This window comes from Dendrobates tinctorius, unplaced genomic scaffold (genome assembly GCF_039654945.1).
Source record: "Dendrobates tinctorius isolate UK_male_01 unplaced genomic scaffold, ASM3965494v1 ptg000162l, whole genome shotgun sequence".
Classification (NCBI taxonomy): domain Eukaryota; kingdom Metazoa; phylum Chordata; class Amphibia; order Anura; family Dendrobatidae; genus Dendrobates; species Dendrobates tinctorius.
The window spans coordinates 38,270,736-38,290,612 of NW_027361829.1; positions in this window are offsets into that span (position 1 = coordinate 38,270,736).

A 19,877-nucleotide genomic window follows, 5' to 3' on the forward strand; every position below is an offset into this window, starting at 1 on the left:
ATCATCTCTTTGATTGCGGTGAAAACTAGACAGACAGCGTGTGTCAGTCCGTATACAAATACACGGAGCTTGACAATTTTACATACACACACCGTACAGCGGTGTACGCTTCTCACACACTACCGTGTACCGCCTTCTAGCACGGACAAATAGAAGCTACCTGTGTGTGACTCTGCAAAAAAAAAACGAAGAGTTTTCAGTTTTTTCCAGACCTACACCTTAGAGTCGTGTCCGTTTTTCAAACAGTTTCGTATATCTTCTGTTTGATTACGGTAAAAACTAGACAGAGACAGCGTGTGTCAGTCCGTGTACAAATACACGGAGCTTGACAATTTTACATACACACACCGTACAGCGGTGTACGCTTCTCACACACTACCGTGTACCGCCTTCTAGCACACACAAATAGAAGCTACCTGTGTGTGACTCTGCAAAAAACAAACGAGGAGTTTGTCCGTTTTTCCACACCTACACCTTAGAGTCGTGTCTGTTTTTCAAACAGTTTCGTATATCTGCTGTTTGATTACAGTCAAAACTAGACAGAGACAGCGTTTGTCAGTCCGTATACAAATACACGGAGTTTGACAATTTTCCATACAGACACCGTCTAGCGGTGTACGCTCCTCACACACTACCGTGTATTCCGGCTGGTATCAAGGACAAATAGAAGCTGTCTGGGTGTGACTCTGGAAGAAAAAGCCGAGGAATTTATCCGTTTTTCCAGACCTACACCTTAGAGTTGTGCCCGTTTTTTTAAACAGTTTCGTATATCTGCTGTTTGATTGCAATCAAAACTAGACAGAGACCGCGTGTGTCAGTCTGTATACAAATACACAGAGCTTGGCAATTTTACATACACACACCGTACAGCGGTGTACGCTCCTCACACGCTACTGTGTACCGCCTTCTAGCACGGACAAAAAGAAGCTACCTGTGTGTGACTCTGGAAAAAAAACTGAGGAGTTTTTCCAGACCTACACGTTAGAGTCGTGTCCGTTTTTCAAACAGTTTCGTATATCTGCTGTTTGATTACGGTAAAAACTAGACAGAGACAGCGTGTGTCAGTCCGTATACAAATAATAATCTTTTTTTTTATATAGCGCTAACATAATCCGCAGCGCTTTACAGTTTTGCACACATTTTCATCACTGTCCCCCCGATGGGGCTCACAATCTAAATTCCCTATCAGTATGTCTTTGGAGTGTGGGAGGAAACCGGAGTGCCCGGAGGAAACCCACGCAAGCACGGTGAGAGCATACAAACTCCTTGCAGATGTTGTCCTTGGTGGGATTCGAACCCAGGACTCCAGCGCTGCAAGGCTGCAGAGCTAACCACTGAGCCACCATGCTGCCCATTGACATTGTTACATACACACCGTACAGCGGTGTACGCGCCTCACACACTACGGTGTACAGCCTTCGAGCACGGACAAATAGAAGCTACCTGTGTGTGGCTCTGGAAAAAATAAACGAGGAGTTTTTCCGTTTTTCCAGACCTACACCTTAGAGTCGTGTCCGTTTTTCAAACAGTTTCATATATCTGCTGTTTGATTACTGTAAAAACTAGACAGAGACAGTGTGTGTCAGTCTGTATACAAATACACAGAGCTTGACAATTTTACATACACACCGTACAGCGGTGTAAGCTCCTCACACACTACCGTGTACCGCCTTCTAGCATGGACAAATAGAAGCTTCCTGTGTGTGACTCTGAAAAAAAAAATCGAGGAGTTTGTCCATTTTTAAAGGACCTACACATGTCCATTTTTCAAACAGTTCCTTATATCTGCCTGTTGGAATACGGTCCAATACATACTGTGAGAGTGTCTGTGACTAACATATTATATACGTTGATTTAATTTGTATAATACACCATACACAGGTGGACACTCCTCATACAGTACCATCTCTCTGCTGGTATTTTACATTTTCCCAAACATGAGGAAGTGTGGTGGAACAGGCCGCAGACGTGGGCAGGGGGGCGCGGCTGGTACTGATGGTAGTGTTGCATCGGCTGGTTCTGGCAAAAGCACAATAGCAGCTAAGTTAGGAGGTGTTGAGCCTGCATCATCCTCTGGCCCAAGAAAGCCTGTAAGGTTGCCTTTTCTTGGAGTAGGAAAACCACTTTTAAAGCCGGAGCATCAGGAACAGGTTTTGGCGTACATTGCCGAAACAGCCACCAGCTCTATTGCCTCCTCTTCTGAACGGTCGAAACCTGCAAGCACGGAGTTGTCAGTGCAGGGTTCTGGTCAAAAAAAAACCATTTCCTTGTGTCCTTCACCCCCACCATAAGTTAAGGATGCGGCAGCCCACACTGCAGATTACTCTATGGATCTCTTTTCACATACCATGCCTGGGTTATCCAGTTAAATCCTGAATTCCCCAGTCCAAGATGAATCTTACATGGACTGCACTGATGCACAGCCACTGCTAGATGATTCTGCTGGTACAATAACCCACAGCTAGTGTTGAGCATTCCGATACTGCAAATATCGGGTATCGGCCGATATTCGCTGTATTGGAGTTCCGATACCGAGTTCCGATATTTTTACAATATCGGATACCGGAATTGGAAGTTCCCATAATGCAATGAGCCAGTTGTGTTAGCCATGTTAACTAATGGCATGGCTGTAATTGGCTGCTGAAATTATGTCATCATGATGCGCGGCCTGTGCGGGCCTGCCGGGGGTCTGTACGGGCCTGCCGGGGGTCTGTATAGGCCTGCCGGGGGACTGTGCGGGCTGCCAGGGGTCTGTGCGGGCCTGCCGGGGGTCTGTGTGGGCTGCCGGGGGTCTGTGCAGGCCTGTCGGGGGTCTGTGCGGGCTGCCGGGGGTCTGTACAGGCCTGCCGGGGGTCTGTGCGGGCTGCCGGGGGTCTATGCGGGCCTACCTGGGGTTGTGTGTGTGTGTGCAGGCATCGTCCGATGGGACTACAAGTCCCATCGGGCGATGCCTGCTACAATGACAGTGATTGACACATTAGCCAATGATGGGACAGTAGTAGTCCATCCAGAGGCGTATCTAGGCTTTCTGGTACCCAGGGCAAGAATTTGGTTCGGCGCCCCCCCAAGTACATATGAGACTTGCACAGTTAGTCATGTACCCACGAGCTGCTCTCCCTAATCCTCTCAATGTTCAGTAAAAAACTGAAAGCAGGAAGAGAAGCTCGTTGTCACAGGACCATAACTATGAAAATCGCATATGAGTGAAGTGTCTTTGTGATGGCACTGGAACCTGCAAAGCTGAATCCTGACATTGCAGCTTCTGAATTCTCACAACTAATGCACTGCACACTTTTAGGATTCTCCTTTGCCGATGTACAGTCATGTCAGCACAAGTACAGTGGGGCAAAAAAGTATTTAGTCAGTCAGCAATAGTGCAAGTTCCACCACTTAAAAAGATGAGAGGCATCTGTAATTTACATCATAGGTAGACCTCAACTATGGGAGACAAACTGATAAAAAAAAATCCAGAAAATCACATTGTCTGTCTTTTTTTCATTTTATTTGCATATTATGGTGGAAAATAAGTATTTGGTCAGAAACAAGCAATCAAGATTTCTGGCTCTCACAGACCTGTAACTTCTTCTTTAAGAGTCTCCTCTTTCCTCCACTCATTACCTGTAGTAATGGCACCTGTTTAAACTTGTTATCAGTATAAAAAGACACCTGTGCACACCCTCAAACAGTCTGACTCCAAACTCCACTATGGTGAAGACCAAAGAGCTGTCAAAGGACACCAGAAACAAAATTGTAGCCCTGCACCAGGCTGGGAAGACTGAATCTGCAATAGCCAACCAGCTTGGAGTGAAGAAATCAACTGTGGGATCTATAATTAGAAAATGGAAGACATACAAGACCACTGATAATCTCCCTCGATCTGGTGCTCCACGCAAAATCCCACCCCGTGGGGTCAGAATGATCACAAGAACGGTGAGCAAAAATCCCAGAACCACGCGGGGGGACCTAGTGAATGAACTGCAGAGAGCTGGGACCAATGTAACAAGGCCTACCATAAGTAACACACTACGCCACCATGGACTCAGATCCTGCAGTGCCAGACGTGTCCCACTGCTTAAGCCTGTACATGTCCGGGCCCGTCTGAAGTTTGCTAGAGAGCATTTGGATGATCCAGAGGAGTTTTGGGAGAATGTCCTATGGTCTGATGAAACCAAACTGGAACTGTTTGGTAGAAACACAACTTGTCGTGTTTGGAGGAAAAAGAATACTGAGTTGCATCCATCAAACACCATACCTACTGTAAAGCATGGTGGTGGAAACATCATGCTTTGGGGTTGTTTCTCTGCAAAAGGGCCAGGACGACTGATCCGGGTACATGAAAGAATGAATGGGGCCATGTATCGTGAGATTTTGAGTGCAAACCTCCTTCCATCAGCAAGGGCATTGATGATGAAACGTGGCTGGGTCTTTCAACATGACAATGATCCAAAGCACACCGCCAGGGCAACGAAGGAGTGGCTTCGTAAGAAGCATTTCAAGGTCCTGGAGTGGCCTAGCCAGTCTCCAGATCTCAACCCTATAGAAAACCTTTGGAGGGAGTTGAAAGTCCGTGTTGCCAAGCGAAAAGCCAAAAACATCACTGCTCTAGAGGAGATCTGCATGGAGGAATGGGCCAACATACCAACAACAGTGTGTGGCAACCTTGTGAAGACTTACAGAAAACGTTTGACCTCTGTCATTGCCAACAAAGGATATATCACAAAGTATTGAGATGAAATTTTGTTTCTGACCAAATACTTATTTTCCACCATAATATGCAAATAAAATGAAAAAAAGACAGACAATGTGATTTTCTGGATTTTTTTTTATCAGTTTGTCTCCCATAGTTGAGGTCTACCTATGATGTAAATTACAGACGCCTCTCATCTTTTTAAGTGGTGGAACTTGCACTATTGCTGACTGACTAAATACTTTTTTGCCCCACTGTATGTGATTTGTATACTTCTGGCCACATTCCAACAAGACGTGCCCGGCCTCGCTCTGTTCATTTTCATTTAGTGAGGCCATGCACGTCTAGTCAGGATGTGACCGCATGTACATGTATGTAAATTACCGACACGAGAGAATCCTGACAGCGTTCAGTGAGCACTGTGAGAATTCAGAAGTCTGCAGTCACATAGAATGACTGCAGACTCAGCATAAGCCTGGACAACCCCTTTTAATATTCCTAGCAAATAAAAACATGAGAATTAGTCTGTATCACAAATAACATTTACATCCAGGTACCTTATAGATGACGTCGTCTCTGCAGTCGGTCTCCTTTTCTTCTTCTTGTCCAGACCCCATGATGAGTTTTCTCATCCACAGCCGTCTCTGCAGACGTCCATATTCTCCGGTCTTCTGCAGCAAATCTCCACACGATCCCCTTAAAGATAGAAGTGTTATTATAATGCTCCTAAATAAAAATGTCTGCAATATACTGTTGCCTCACACTATTCCCCTCCCTCCTCTAACATCCCTCTGTTCACCATACTGTCTCCTCATATATTTACCCCCTCACTCTCTATACTGTCTGCTCACACATATCCCTGACTCCCCATACTGTGTCTGCACACATCCCATCACCCTCAATCCCCATACTGAGTCCACATACATTAACCCGTTCGCTCCCCATACTGTTTCCTCATACATACTCTTCGTTTTGTGTCCTCAAATCTCCCAACACACATTAAATCCCCCATCCCTCACACACATTAAATAACCCCCCCATCCCTACTCCCAAATGCCCCCACACATTATGTACCCCCCACTCCAAATCCCCACACACATTAACCCCAACCCCACTGCAAATCCCCCCACACATTAAGTATCCCCCATCCCCACTCATTAACCCCCCCACACATTAACCCCCATCCCCACTCATTAACCCCCCACACATTAACCCCCACACATTAACCCCCATCCCCACTCATTAACCCCCATCTCCACTCATTAATCCCCCACACATTGACCCCATCCCCACTCATTAACCCCCCCACACATTAACCCCCATCCCCACTCATTAACCCCCACACACATTAACCCCACACACATTAACCCCATCCCCACTCATAAACCCCCATCTCCACTCATTAACCCCCCACACATTAACCCCCATCCCCACTTATTAACCCCCAACCCTACTCATTAACCCCCCACACATTAACCCCCCACTCGATAACCCCCATCCACACTCATTAACCCCACACACTCATTAACCCCCCACACACATTAACCCCCATACCCACTCATTAACCCCCAATCCATTAACCCCCATCCCCACTCATTAACTCCCCCACACTTTAACCTCCATCCCCACTCATTACCCCCCACACATTAACCCCCATCCCCACTCATTACCCCCCAACACTTTAACCCCCATCCCCACTCATTAACCCCCCACACATTAACCCCCATCCCCACTCTTTAACCCCCCACACATTAACCCCCATCCCCACTCATTAACCCCCCCACACATTAGCCCCCATCCCCTCATTAACCCCCCACACATTATCCCCCATCCTCACTCATTAACCCCATCCCCTCTCAACCACCCCACAAATTAACCCCCATCCCCTCATTAACCCCCCTCACATTAACCCCCATCCTCACTCATTAACCCCCATCCCCACTCATTAACCCCCCCACACATTATCCCCCATCCTCACTCATTAACCCCCTTCCCCACATTAACATCCCCCATCCTCGGTGTCTTCAGCTCCACAGTGGAGCACTTACCACCAGCGTTCGCTCTGGGCACCGGGGAGTGACGTCAGCAGCGTGATCACATGACCTGATCACGCTGCTGACATCGCTCTGGCCCGGCGGTCAGAGCTTTAATTGTACTGGCGTCTGTATAGACGCCAGTAAAATTGTTCCCTGGAAGCCGGCATGCGCACCTTCTCTGCGCCAGCTGTCAGCTTGACAGCTGACACAGAGAACCGCCAACTCTCAGGCCGGGGGGCGGCAGAACGCAGCCGCCAGGGAGGACACTGCGGACCGCTGCATTAGGCTCCCCCTAGCTGGCTGCGCCCAGGGCAAATGCCCCAGCTGCCCCCCCCAGATACACCCCTGGTCCCATCATCCGGCTAATCTGTTGAATGTAAAAAAAAACATACATACTACATACATACTACATACATACTACATATATACAACATTCATACAACATACATACATACTACATACATACTTCATATATACTACATTCATACAACATAAATACATACTACAAACATACTACATATATACTACATTCATACAGCATACATACATACTACATAATACATATATACTTCATATATACTACATTCATACAACATACATACATACATACTGCATATATACTACATTTATACAACATACATACATACTACATACTACATACATACTACATATATGCTACATTCATACAACATACATACATACTACATACTACATACATACTACATATATACTACATTCATACAACATACATACATACTACATATATACTACATTCATACAACATACATACTACATACTTACTACATACATACAACATGCATACAACATGTTACATACATACTACATACAATACATTCATACAATACATACATATAGACATACAGTACATATAACTTAGAGTACATACTCACCATCACTTGTCACTTTGATCCTCGAAGCCAGTGTCATCTCACTGTAAAAAATACTAAAATAACAAACAACCAATATACTCCCTGATCCACAGAAATCCATGAGTGTCCCACGATGATCTCCTGCAGTGCATCACTGAGAGGTTAGTATAGTTCACTGGTCTCACTTTATGGCAAAAGCTGCATGGGAACTTTCTCACACAGCAATGCCAAAAGTGAGACTAGGGACTATTTTTTTTACAGTGGCGGAGGAATACAGTGTGGAAGGATACCTACCTCCCGTCATTGTATTCCTGGTGCCCCTAGAGAGCGGTCGCATCAGCTAATGCTGCTGTTCTCCACGGCAGATCGTTGTGGGACACTCATGGATTTCTGCAGATCAGGGAGTATATTGGTTGTTTGTTATTTTAATATTTTTTACAGATGACACTGGCTTCGGGGATCAAAGTGACAAGTGATGGTGAGTATGTACTCTATGCTATATGTAATGTATGTCTATATGTATGGTATGAATGTATGAATGTATTGTATGTAGTATGTATGTAGTATGTATGTTGTGTGTATGTTGTATGTCTGTAGCATGTTTTATGTATGTTGTATGTATGTAATATGTATGTAGTATGTATGTTGTATGAATGTAGTATATATGTAGTATGTATGTAGTATTATATATGTTGTATGAATGTAGTATGTATGTAGTATGTATGTGTGTATGTTGTATGAATGTAGTATATATGTAGTATATATGTAGTATGTATGTAGTATGTAGTATGTATGTATGTTGCATGAATGTAGTATATACACTCACTGGCCACTTTATTAGGTACACCATGCTAGTAAGGGGTTGGACCCCCTTTTGCCTTCAGAACTGCCTCAATTCTTCGTGGCAGAGATTCAACAAGGTGCTGGAAGCATTCCTCAGAGATTTTGGACCATATTGACATGATGGCATCACACAGTTGGCGCAGATTTGTCGGCTGCACATCCCTGATGCGAATCTCCCGTTCCACCACATCCCAAAGATGCTCTATTGGATTGAGATCTGGTGACTGAGGAGGCCATTTGAGTACAGTAAACTCATTGTCATGTTCAAGAAACCAATCTGAGATGATTCGAGCTTTATGACATGGCGCATTATCCTGCTGAAAGTAGCCATCAGATGTTGGGTACATTGTGGTCATAAAGGGATGGACATGGTCAGCAACAATACTCAGGTAGGCTGTGGCGTTGCAACGATGCTCAATTTGTACCAAGGGGCCCAAAGAGTGCCCAGAAAAAATTCCCCACATCATGACACCACCACCACCAGCCTGAACCGTTGATACAAGGCAGGATGGATCCATGCTTTCATGTTGTTTACGCCAAATTCTGACCCTACCATCCGAATGTCGCAGCAGAAATCGAGACTCATCAGACCAGGCAACATTTTTCCAATCTTCTACTGTCCAATTTCGATGAGCTTGTGCAAATTGTAGCCTCAGTTTCCTGTTCTTAGCTGAGAGGAGTGGTACCCAGTGTGGTCTTCTGCTGCTGTAGCCCATCTGCCTCAAAGTTCGACGCACTGTGCGTTCAGAGATGCTCTTCTGCCTACCTTGGTTGTAACGGGTGGCAATTTGAGTCACTGTTGCCTTTCTATCAGCTCGAACCAGTCTGCCCATTCTCCTCTGACCTCTGGCATCAACATGGCATTTCCGGCCACAGAACTGCCGCTCACTGGATTTTTTTTCTTTTTCGGACCATTCTCTGTAAACCCTAGAGATGGTTGTGCGTGAAAATCCCAGTAGATCAGCAGTTTCTGAAATTCTCAGACCAGCCCTTCTGGCACCAACAATCATGCCACGTTCAAAGGCACTCAAATCACCTTTCTTCCCCATACTGATGCTCGGTTTGAACTGCAGGAGATTGTCTTGACCATGTCTACATGCCTAAATGCACTGAGTTGCCGCCATGTGATTGGCTGATTAGAAATTAAGTCTTAACACACAGTTGGACAGGTGTACCTAATAAAGTGGCCAGTGAGTGTATGTAGTATGTATGTAGTATGTATGTATGTTGTATGAATGTATTATATATGAAGTATGTATGTAGTATGTAGTTTGTATGTATGTTGTATGAATGTAGTATATATGTAGTATGTATGTAGTATGTATGTCTGTTGTATGAATGTAGTATATATGCAGTATGTATGTAGTATGTATGTATGTTGTATGAATGTAGTATATATGTAGTATGTATGTATGTTGTATGACTGTAGTATACAGTTGTGGCCAAAAGTATTGACACCCCTGCAATTCTGTCAGATAATACTCAGTTTCTTCCTGAAAATGATTGCAAACACAAATTCCTCCTCTTCCTCTCTCTCTCCTTTTTCCCCAGGCGCGGTTCCTTTAAATTTTTACCTTCAGCGGATCCGTACATCCGCTGATCCGCTGACCCCCATTTCTGTCAGTCTGCCTGCGGATCCGTTTTCCGATATTTTGGCGGATTTTAACTGACAGTAAAAACTGAAGTGTGAAACAGGCCTAATACTTGGTTGCACAACCTTTAGCCAAAATAACTGCGACCAACCGCTTCCGGTAACCATCAATGAGTTTCTTACAATGCTCTGCTGGAATTTTAGACCATTCTTCTTTGGCAAACTGCTCCAGGTCCCTGATATTAGAAGGGTGCCTTCTCCAAACTGCCATTTTTAGATCTCTCCACAGGTGTTCTATGGGATTCAGGTCTGGACTCATTGCTGGCCACCTTAGAAGTCTCCAGTGCTTTCTCTCAAACCATTTTCTAGTGCTTTTTGAAGTGTGTTTTTGGTCATTATCCTCCTAGAAGACCCATTACTTCTGAGGGAGACCCAGCTTTCTCACACTGGGCCCTACATTATGCTGCAAAATTTGTTGGTAGTCTTCAGACTTCATAATGCCATGCACAGAGTCAAGCAGTCCAGTGCCAGAAGCAGCAAAGCAGCCCCAAAACATCAGGGAACCTCCGCCATGTTTGACTGTAGGGACCGTGTTTCTCTCTTTGAATGCCTCTTTTTTTCTCCTGTAAACTCTATGTTGATGCCTTTGCCCAAAAAGCTCTACTTTTGTCTCATCTGACCAGAGAACATTCTTCCAAAACGTTTTAGTCTTTTTCAGGTAAGTTTTGGCAAAGTCCAGCCTGGCTTTTTTATGTCTCGGGGTAAGAAGTGGGGTCTTCCTGGGTCTCCTACCATACAGTCCCTTTTCATTCAGACGCCGATGGATAGTACGGGTTGACACTGTTGTACCCTCGGACTGCAGGGCAGCTTGAACTTGTTTGGATGTTAGTCGGGGTTCTTTATCCAACATCCGCACAATCTTGCGTTGAAATCTCTTGTCAATTTTTCTTTTCCGTCCACATCTAGGGAGGTTAGCCACAGTGCCATGGGCTTTAAACTTCTTGATGACACTGCGCACGGTAGACACAGGGACATTCAGGTCTTTGGAGATGGACTTGTAGCCTTGAGATTGCTCATGCTTCCTCACAATTTGGTTTCTCAAGTCCTCAGACAGTTCTTTGGTCTTCTTTCTTTTCTCCATGCTCAACGTGGTACACACAAGGACACAGGACAGAGGTTGAGTCAACTTTAATCCATGTCAACTGGCTGCAAGTGTGATTTAGTTATTGCCAACACCTGTTAGGTGCCACAGGTAAGTTACAGGTGCTGTTAATTACACAAATTAGAGAAGCATCACATGATTTTTCGAACAGTGCCAATACTTTTGTCTACCCTCTTTTTTATGTTTGGTGTGGAATTATATCCAATTTGGCTTTAGGACAATTCTTTTTGTGTTTTTTCATTTAAGACAAATTAAATGAAGATAATATTACCAAAGAATTTGTGTTTGCAATAATTTTCAGGAATAAACTGAGTATTATCTGACAAAATTGCAGGGGTGTCAATACTTTTGGCCACAACTGTATTAAGGTATCATCTGTAGGATAACCAACTGTGGGGGGACCCTCTTCTTGCCGCAGACAAACACGAGACTGAGACAGAGTTTGTATTGAACAGGTCTGCTTTTAGTGCCCATCTTTCTGTAAACAACAGCAATTCCCCACAGCCGTTTCACATTTCTCTGTACACAGGCCCCAGTACCTTCACTTCCTTTTTAACTATAATCGTGGCGTCCACTGTGGCTCCTCCACTGTGGCTGGCCTAGGCCCAACCACCACAGCACTGCACCAGTCTGAGCACACCGTCCATATGATAGCCCCAGGCCATCTTCGACTGTAGCTACCGTCCTCTGGGCCACCCCCCCATGACCGCCTCAACTGTCAGTCCTCTCTGGAGCCTTTCCACTGTCTCTATTTCCTCAGCAGAACTTCCTCTTTACTGTGATCCCTTCGCTGACTGACTGTTCCAGAACCTTCCCTCAGCCTTTTATACTTCCAGTTCTGGTAACTCCGCCCACCATCACCTAACAGTTTCTCTGACCAATGGCAGTTATTCAGTCCCACTCCTACACTGTCCACTGCTCTCCAAAGGGCAAGCTAAAACACTGCACCCTTTCTCTTTATCTTAGCGGTTTCACACCTACACTGCGCTACACCTCTGCTTCTCACTACAGGCTGGTTTGTCTGTCAGTCCACCTTCCCTACAGCATCCATAGTGAGTGAACGTGTGTGGGTTACGCCTTCTATATATACGGTGAATCAGAGAAACAAATTTTTACACTATACGCGATACACCTTGTATCTTGTTATACAGGACCTTTGTTCGACATTTAGCATTACGGTCCGATCCATACTGTGTAAGCGTCTGATAGTGACTACGGGACTATTTATAAGGAGATTTCAATTGTCCCCTAAAAAATATATACTTGCTATCTTGTTATCCAGGAACTTTTTTCCAACATTTTTTATTATGGTCAAAACCAAACTGAGTGAGCGTCTGAGGGTGACTACGGAAATATATACCGATATTTTCAATTTGACCAACACTGTATACAGCAGAACGCTTCTGATACAGTAACCTTTTTAGCTATTTAGATTCTGGTGTAATCCATAATGAGCTTGTAAACGTCTGTCTGTTACTCCGGCAATATATTTGGAACTTTAAGATTACCCCAACACTGTATACGGCTGTATGCTTGTGTTACATAACCCATTTACAGCTTTTCATATTCTTGTGTAATCCATACTGGGCCTGAGAGCGTTTGTGTCTGCCTCCTGAAATGTATACGGAGAATCAGAATGTTTACACTATACTATATATACCTTTTATCTGGTGATACTGTACCCTTTTTCAACTTGTTATTTTATTGGGTAATCCATACTGAGCCTGTGAGCATCTGTGTATGCCTCATGAAATATATACAGAGATTTACTGTTATCCATAGACTGTATAGAGCTGTACGCTTATGATACAGTACCATAAATCTGCTGGTATTCTGGGTCCATTTTCAAAAACATGAGGAAGTATGGTGGAAGAGGATGTGGATGTGGGCGTGGAGGGCCTCCTGGTACTGATAGTGGTAGTGGTGCATCTGCTGGTAGTGCCAAAACACAATAGCAGCTAAGGCAGGAGGTGTTGAGCTAGCTTCATGGTGTAGCTCTGGAAAGCCTGTAAGGCTCCCTTTTCTGGGAGTAGGTAGACTGCTTTTAAAGCCAGAGTATCAGGAACTGTTTGTGGCTTACATTGCTGAAACAGCCTCCAGCTCTATCGCCTCCTATTCCGAAGTTGTAAAAAATGCAAGCACTGAGTCGTAACTGCAGGCTTCTGGTCAGGAGCAACCCCTTTCCTTGTGTCCTTCACCCACACCAAAAGTGAAGGATGTGGAAGCACACACCTCAGATTACTCCATGGAGCACTTTTCACATACCATGCCTGGGTTAATTAAAAATAGGGCCCATCATGTACTGGAGCAATGTAAATGGGGTAGATCAGACACTGGAGCAGCATCTAAGGGGCACATTATACACTGGACCATTACAAATGGGGCCCATTATATATGGAGCATTATTAGAGCCCATCATACACTGGAGCATCATCCTTGAGGCCCATGATGTACTGGAGCAATGTAAATGGGGCAGATTAGACACTGGAGCAGCATCTAAGGGGCACATTATACACTGGAGCATTACAAATGGGGCCCATTATATATGAAGCATTATTGGAGCCCATCAGAAACTGGAGCATCATCCATGAATCCATGGGGCCCATCATGTACTGGAGCAATGTAAATGGGGCATATCAGACACTGGAGCAGCATCTAAGGGGCACATTTTACACTGGAGCATTACAAATGGGGACCATTATATATGGAGCATTATGTGGAGCTCATCAGATACTGTATGGAATATTATATGTGACTAATTATTTGGTATGGAGAATTATATGGGGCTTATTATTCTGTATGGCGCACAATGTGGTGGCCATAACACTGTATGGAGTAATATACTGTCCTGTTTTTGAGCTATTGTACAATTTAAAATAGATCAGTCATGTCATGTAAGCAGTGAAGTATTTGTCATTGTACTATACCTATATTTCTGTGGTGTATCAGAGCATCGTGAGTTGAGGTATGTGTTAAAGGGGTGCACTGACACTCTTTGGCCCAGGGCACACGAAAACCTGGAGCCAGCCCAACCCCCCCACAACTTTAGCCAAATAACCGCCAATTTTCAAAGCGTAAGTATTATTAGGAAGTAAATTAAGGTTGACAAGCTTCAGTCGGCCTCCGACTTTTCCCTATAGTCGGCCGATTTCGTTCGATCCGACTTTTGAGAAAGTTGGGGTTCATGAAACCCGACTCGACCCAAAAAAAGGCAAAGTCGCTCATCTCTAGTTGTGGCTGTTGACCGAGTACTGAGGAACGCCACCGCCTTGAGGTTGTGGAAAGCTTCCATCTCCACAATCCTAAATGGCAACATTTCTAGGGCAAACGATTGCATTACAAGGACTGGGGTACAGACAACTGAATGTTGCACTGGGACAAGGATTGCTGATGGTGGTTGCAAGTGTGCAACAAGAGGTGCAGGGAGAGAAGAATCTTCACCTATATCATGGACAGGGGATTGGCGTGCACGTAGAACAGGTGACGAGGCAATTGTGGCCCAAGTAGTCAGGTGCTTTGCTTGCATGTGCCTGAGCATGCCAGCGGTGGTCAGGCTGGTAGTTGTGCTTCTCTGCTGATGCTATAATTGAAACTGCAAGGAAAGAAAGCGCAATAGGGTCTTATCTGAGAAAACCAAGATATCAAACAATAGTTTATACTCACCGTATATAGGAGAGTAACAGGCATAAAGAACGCGGTCAGCTTGCTGCACATCCAAATGACCACGCTGTGGCCATAAATCTTCAGATTCACTAATAGGATTTTTATGGATTAAAACGTGCGCTGCCAGACCATCACTCCTCACAAGTTGTATACTTAATATATTTATTTCCCAACGCGTTTCGAGGTCATAAAACCTCTTCCTCAGGGGATGACATGTACAGGCAGGTAAAGACATTGCCGGTTTTATACATACACAGTTCAAATATTGGCGCCAAGAGTCACATGTTGGGAAGGGAATAAAGGTCAGAGATCATCAGTATAAATGCTTAAAAACTTAATACATCCAACATAATTAATTCAATTGGTGTATTCCCAGGTAAATGTTTGAAAAGAGAAAGAGAGAGTGAAGATAAACGAGAAATAAAAGAAACAAAAGCGCTAAACGAACCCGCAGGAAAGGAAAAAAGAAAGAAGTGATAGCCACTGTATAATCCGCTACTCCAAATGAGCAGAGGAAATGTTGCTGAAGGAGAAAGAGAAAAAAGAATAAATGAGAGTCATTATATGAAAATATATGATGTTGATAAGAATAAAAATGATGTGAATATTATTAGAAATGGATATGTATATGTTAAAATCTTTATTGTATAAAATAAAATGAATAAAAATATATATGAGTAAAAATATATGTGAATAAAATGTATATGAATAAAATATATATATATATATGAATAAAAACAGGTCTGACCCAATGCAAAAATAAGAAATAAATAAAAACAAGGATGGTAATAAATTAGTGGAAAAAAAGGTTGGTGCATGCATGTCTGATAAACTAAATAGAATCGCTGGAGAAAGAACACTTCTAAAGACAGACCCGAGGTCAGAGGCACACAGAAGAGGGAGCCGATTCAAGGAGGGAAATATGCCCAGAGGATCAGAGGGAGAAAGATCGCGTCCAGAGGAGGAAGGGAAAAAAAGGAAGAAGAAGGATCAGTAGAATCCCACACCCTGGAGGCGTGAAACAAGTGCACAAAAATTATATTATTATACATGCAGCAACTTATACACAATAGAACTACAGACGATAAAACCAGAAATAGCAAAAGACGCATGACAAGTTCAGAGAGCGGTAGCCAGAGTTGAAACATAAAAACGCAATCTTAAAAATGTGTTGCACAAAAAAATAAATAAAAATAAACTTTATTAAACTGTATATCTATTTAAAAAAACTATTCAGACCAGGGGATGAGCTGTCAATTTATCTTTACAGGAAAACTTCAGTGATTTCGTTAAGACCATTAGGTCTTAAAGTATTCAGCCTATAAATCCAAAAAACTTCCTTTCTGTTAAGTGACCCCATTCTATCAGTAATATTATTAGGAATATGTTCAATGGGGCTGATTTTCAAACCATTTGGATTTTTATTATGCTCAACTGTACAATGCCTAGAAAGACCATGCTTCAAAAACCCTTTTTTAATATTGTGTCTGTGAGAGTTAATTCTCAAATGCAGTGGTTGGGTTGTCCTCCCCACATACTGCTTACCGCATTCGCACTCAATCAAATAAATCACAAAGTCAGTGGTGCAGGAAAGAAACTCCTTAACAGGGAAAACTTCGTTCGTACTCGTTGATTTAAAGTTCTTATCTTTAAGAGCGATACAAGTACAACATAGACAGTTCCTCTTGCCGCATTTAAAAATACCCTTAAGGGGGGTTTTATAGACAGATAAAAATTCACTACTACTTTTGACATTTTTTAACCGGCTAGGAGCCACTGTGCTCTTAATGGTGGGGGCTCTTCTAAACGTTACACCAGGGTTACTTGGGAGGAATTTCTGCAATACGGGGTCATTCAATAAAATATGCCAGTTACTCCTCAGGATTTTCCTAATTTCTGTGTGTTCGGAACAAAATTGCGTGATGAAGTTAGTCATAAATTTATTGCTTTTGGGTTTAACCGTTTTAATGCCATTAATAAGACTATCTTGAGATAGATTGATGCATTTGTTAAAGGCATTTGTAAGTAAATTATCAGGGTAATTTTTATCGGTAAACCTATTTTTTAATAAATCTGCCTGGTCCTTAAAAACTTTCGTGTCTGTACAATTTTTCCTTATTCTTCTATATTGATTTGCAGGAATGTTCCTCAGCCATTTCCCAAAGTGACCACTACTAAAAGGGATATAGCTATTTGTATCCACATTTTTAAAAAAAGTTTTTGTAAGAATTCTATTGTTCTCAATATAAATAGTTAGATCTAAAAAATTAATATTTTCTTTGTCACAGATTGCTGAGAAGCTTAAACCCCAAATATTGTTATTAATGTCCCGAATAAAATCACCAATATTATTACTAGAGTTGTCCCATATAAAGAACAAATCATCTATATATCTTTTGTAGAAAATACAGTTACTGCACCATTTAGATTTAAAAATATAAGACTCTTCAAATACCCCCATAAAAATATTAGCGTAAGTAGGTGCTACTTTTGAACCCATCGCGGTCCCGAGTTGCTGGTGATATAAAATTCCATTAAAAGTGAAATAATTATTATTCAAAATAAAATCCATACCCTTTAATAAAAAGTTTTTTTGTCCTTTACTCAGTCTAACATCTTTCAATAGGACCTTATTAAAACAAGCTAAACCCAAATTATGTGGGATGTTTGAATACAATGAAGATACATCCATGGTTACCAGTATATACTGTGGCTTCCATTCAATATGTTGTAAAAATTGGATTAGTTGAGTAGAGTCTTTAATAAAACTTTTTAGTATGGGAACATGAGAAACCATTATTCTGTCGATGTAATGAGATAAATTACTAGTTAATGAGTTGATGCCAGAGATAATGGGTCTCCCTGGAGGATTGACCAAGCTTTTATGAATTTTTGGCAAGTGATAAAAGAAAGGGGTCCTCGGGTCCGTTACATGAAGAAATTTCAATTCATTTTTATCAAATATATTATTATTTTTTCCTTCCAAGATTAAATTGTCATAAGCAACTCTGGACCTGATTAAGGTGTCAAAAGGGACTTTAATATAATATTTATCATCTGATAATATATTGAGGGCTTCGTTGCAATATTCATCTCTATTCTGGATTACGATCCCTCCACCCTTGTCAGCAGATCGAATTATTATTTCGGTGTTAGTTTTCAATGTTTTCAGAGCGATTTTTTCGTTTTTAGTTAGATTACATTTATAACCATAAGTAGCTTTAGTAGAAAAAATCTCTTTGAATTTCCTTTGTACAACATCGCTGAAAACTTTTAGATAGTGGCCTCGATCTTCTAATGGATAAAATTTGGATTTAATTGGGACATTTAAATGAAAAGATTCACAATTTACTACACTATTAATTTGTGTGTCTTCATTTGCACCATTACACGTAGTTTTATTCATTTCTTTAATTGCAAAATGTCTTTTTAATGTAAGTTTTCTAATGAACAATTGAAGGTCTAAAAAAAGATCAAAATCGTTTGTTTTGTAAGTTGGACAGAAATTCAACCCTTTTGAAAGGACTCTAATTTCATCGGTAGTGAGAATGTGAGAGGATAAATTGAAAATATTACTACCCACAGAAGAGCATTTATTTTTATCCTTTATTTTCCATTTATTTTGCCTTTCTTTTTTTCGGCCCCCTCTGCATCCTCTATAGAGCCCTTTCTTTTTCCAGTTCTTGGTGAGAAAAAGTTTTTTACCTGAGAGTTTTTTACTGTCTGCGGTAAAAAAGGAACCGTAGCGGTGTTGTTAGTGTTTGAATTATCAATTAGGATCGTATTCCCATTAGAAGTATTGGAAAAATTACCATTAGGGACGGAATTGTTTTTGGATATATTTAGATCGATATCCTCATGTATAGGAAGGTCCAATAGTGAATTAGGAGTAGACTCAGGAAATTCAATAAGTGCAAGTGAAGAGGGAGCCACAGGAGTGGGTGTAATAATTTTATCGTTAATAATAGTAGGATTAGTGGTGTCGATTAAATTCTTCTTAGTGTCATTATCATTAAAGTTTTTTATTTGTTTTTTAATACTCTCTAAATGTTTAATGGCTTCAATAAGTGGTGCAGTGGTTGCAGTGCTTATTATAACAGGGGGTTTAGAAAAAATATTTTCCTTATTTCCAGTTGGTGGACCTTTGGGGGAAAAACCTGAAGGTATAGAGGATTGTCCTAAAATGGTTCTATCTTTTATTTTATCTTGTTCTGTCATATTGGTTATTTCATTCAAACACTCGGTACTACATTTTTTCTCAACGGTTTTAGTCTTATTTCTATAGTCCTCTCTATCCCTCTGTAATTTTTTTGATTTTTTTAATATAGTTTCATGCTCCACTTGCATGACATGTGTTATGACATTAGAGTTAATCTTCTTATATTCTGGATGTTTATGGAAAGGGATAAGATCCTTTGATAAATTCATAACCTTGAGAGCTGCCAATTCAGCCAATTTGGATCTTTTTTTATATAGTAATAAAATCATTTTATGCATACAATTGTTGAGGTTATTGTCCCAATCTTGCGTGAAGCTCAAATCATTCATAAAAGGTGAGTCGAACACTAACCTCAGTCCACGAGGACATATGTTCTCCTCTAAATAGATCGATAAAAAACGAGCATCCAAACCATAGTGGAGTTCCTCCTTAATAGCTTCTTTAAAGTTATAAAAAATCTTCCGGAGTGTCTTTGTTTCATCTTCACTGAAAGGGTTAACGGTTTCCTCCTCCCTAGTAGAAAAGCCGATATTTCCAATTGTCTGTAGTATTAATCTTTCTCTGGACGAGAGTCTGTTCTGAAAATATTCCATCCTTGAACAGAGTAACGGACCCTCTGCTGCTCCAAATCCAAAGCACTAACAGTGTTTTCCACACACCGTCAGGGGTTTAGAATAATTGAAACTGCAAGGAAAGAAAGCGCAATAGGGTCTTATCTGAGAAAACCAAGATATCAAACAATAGTTTATACTCACCGTATATAGGAGAGTAACAGGCATAAAGAAC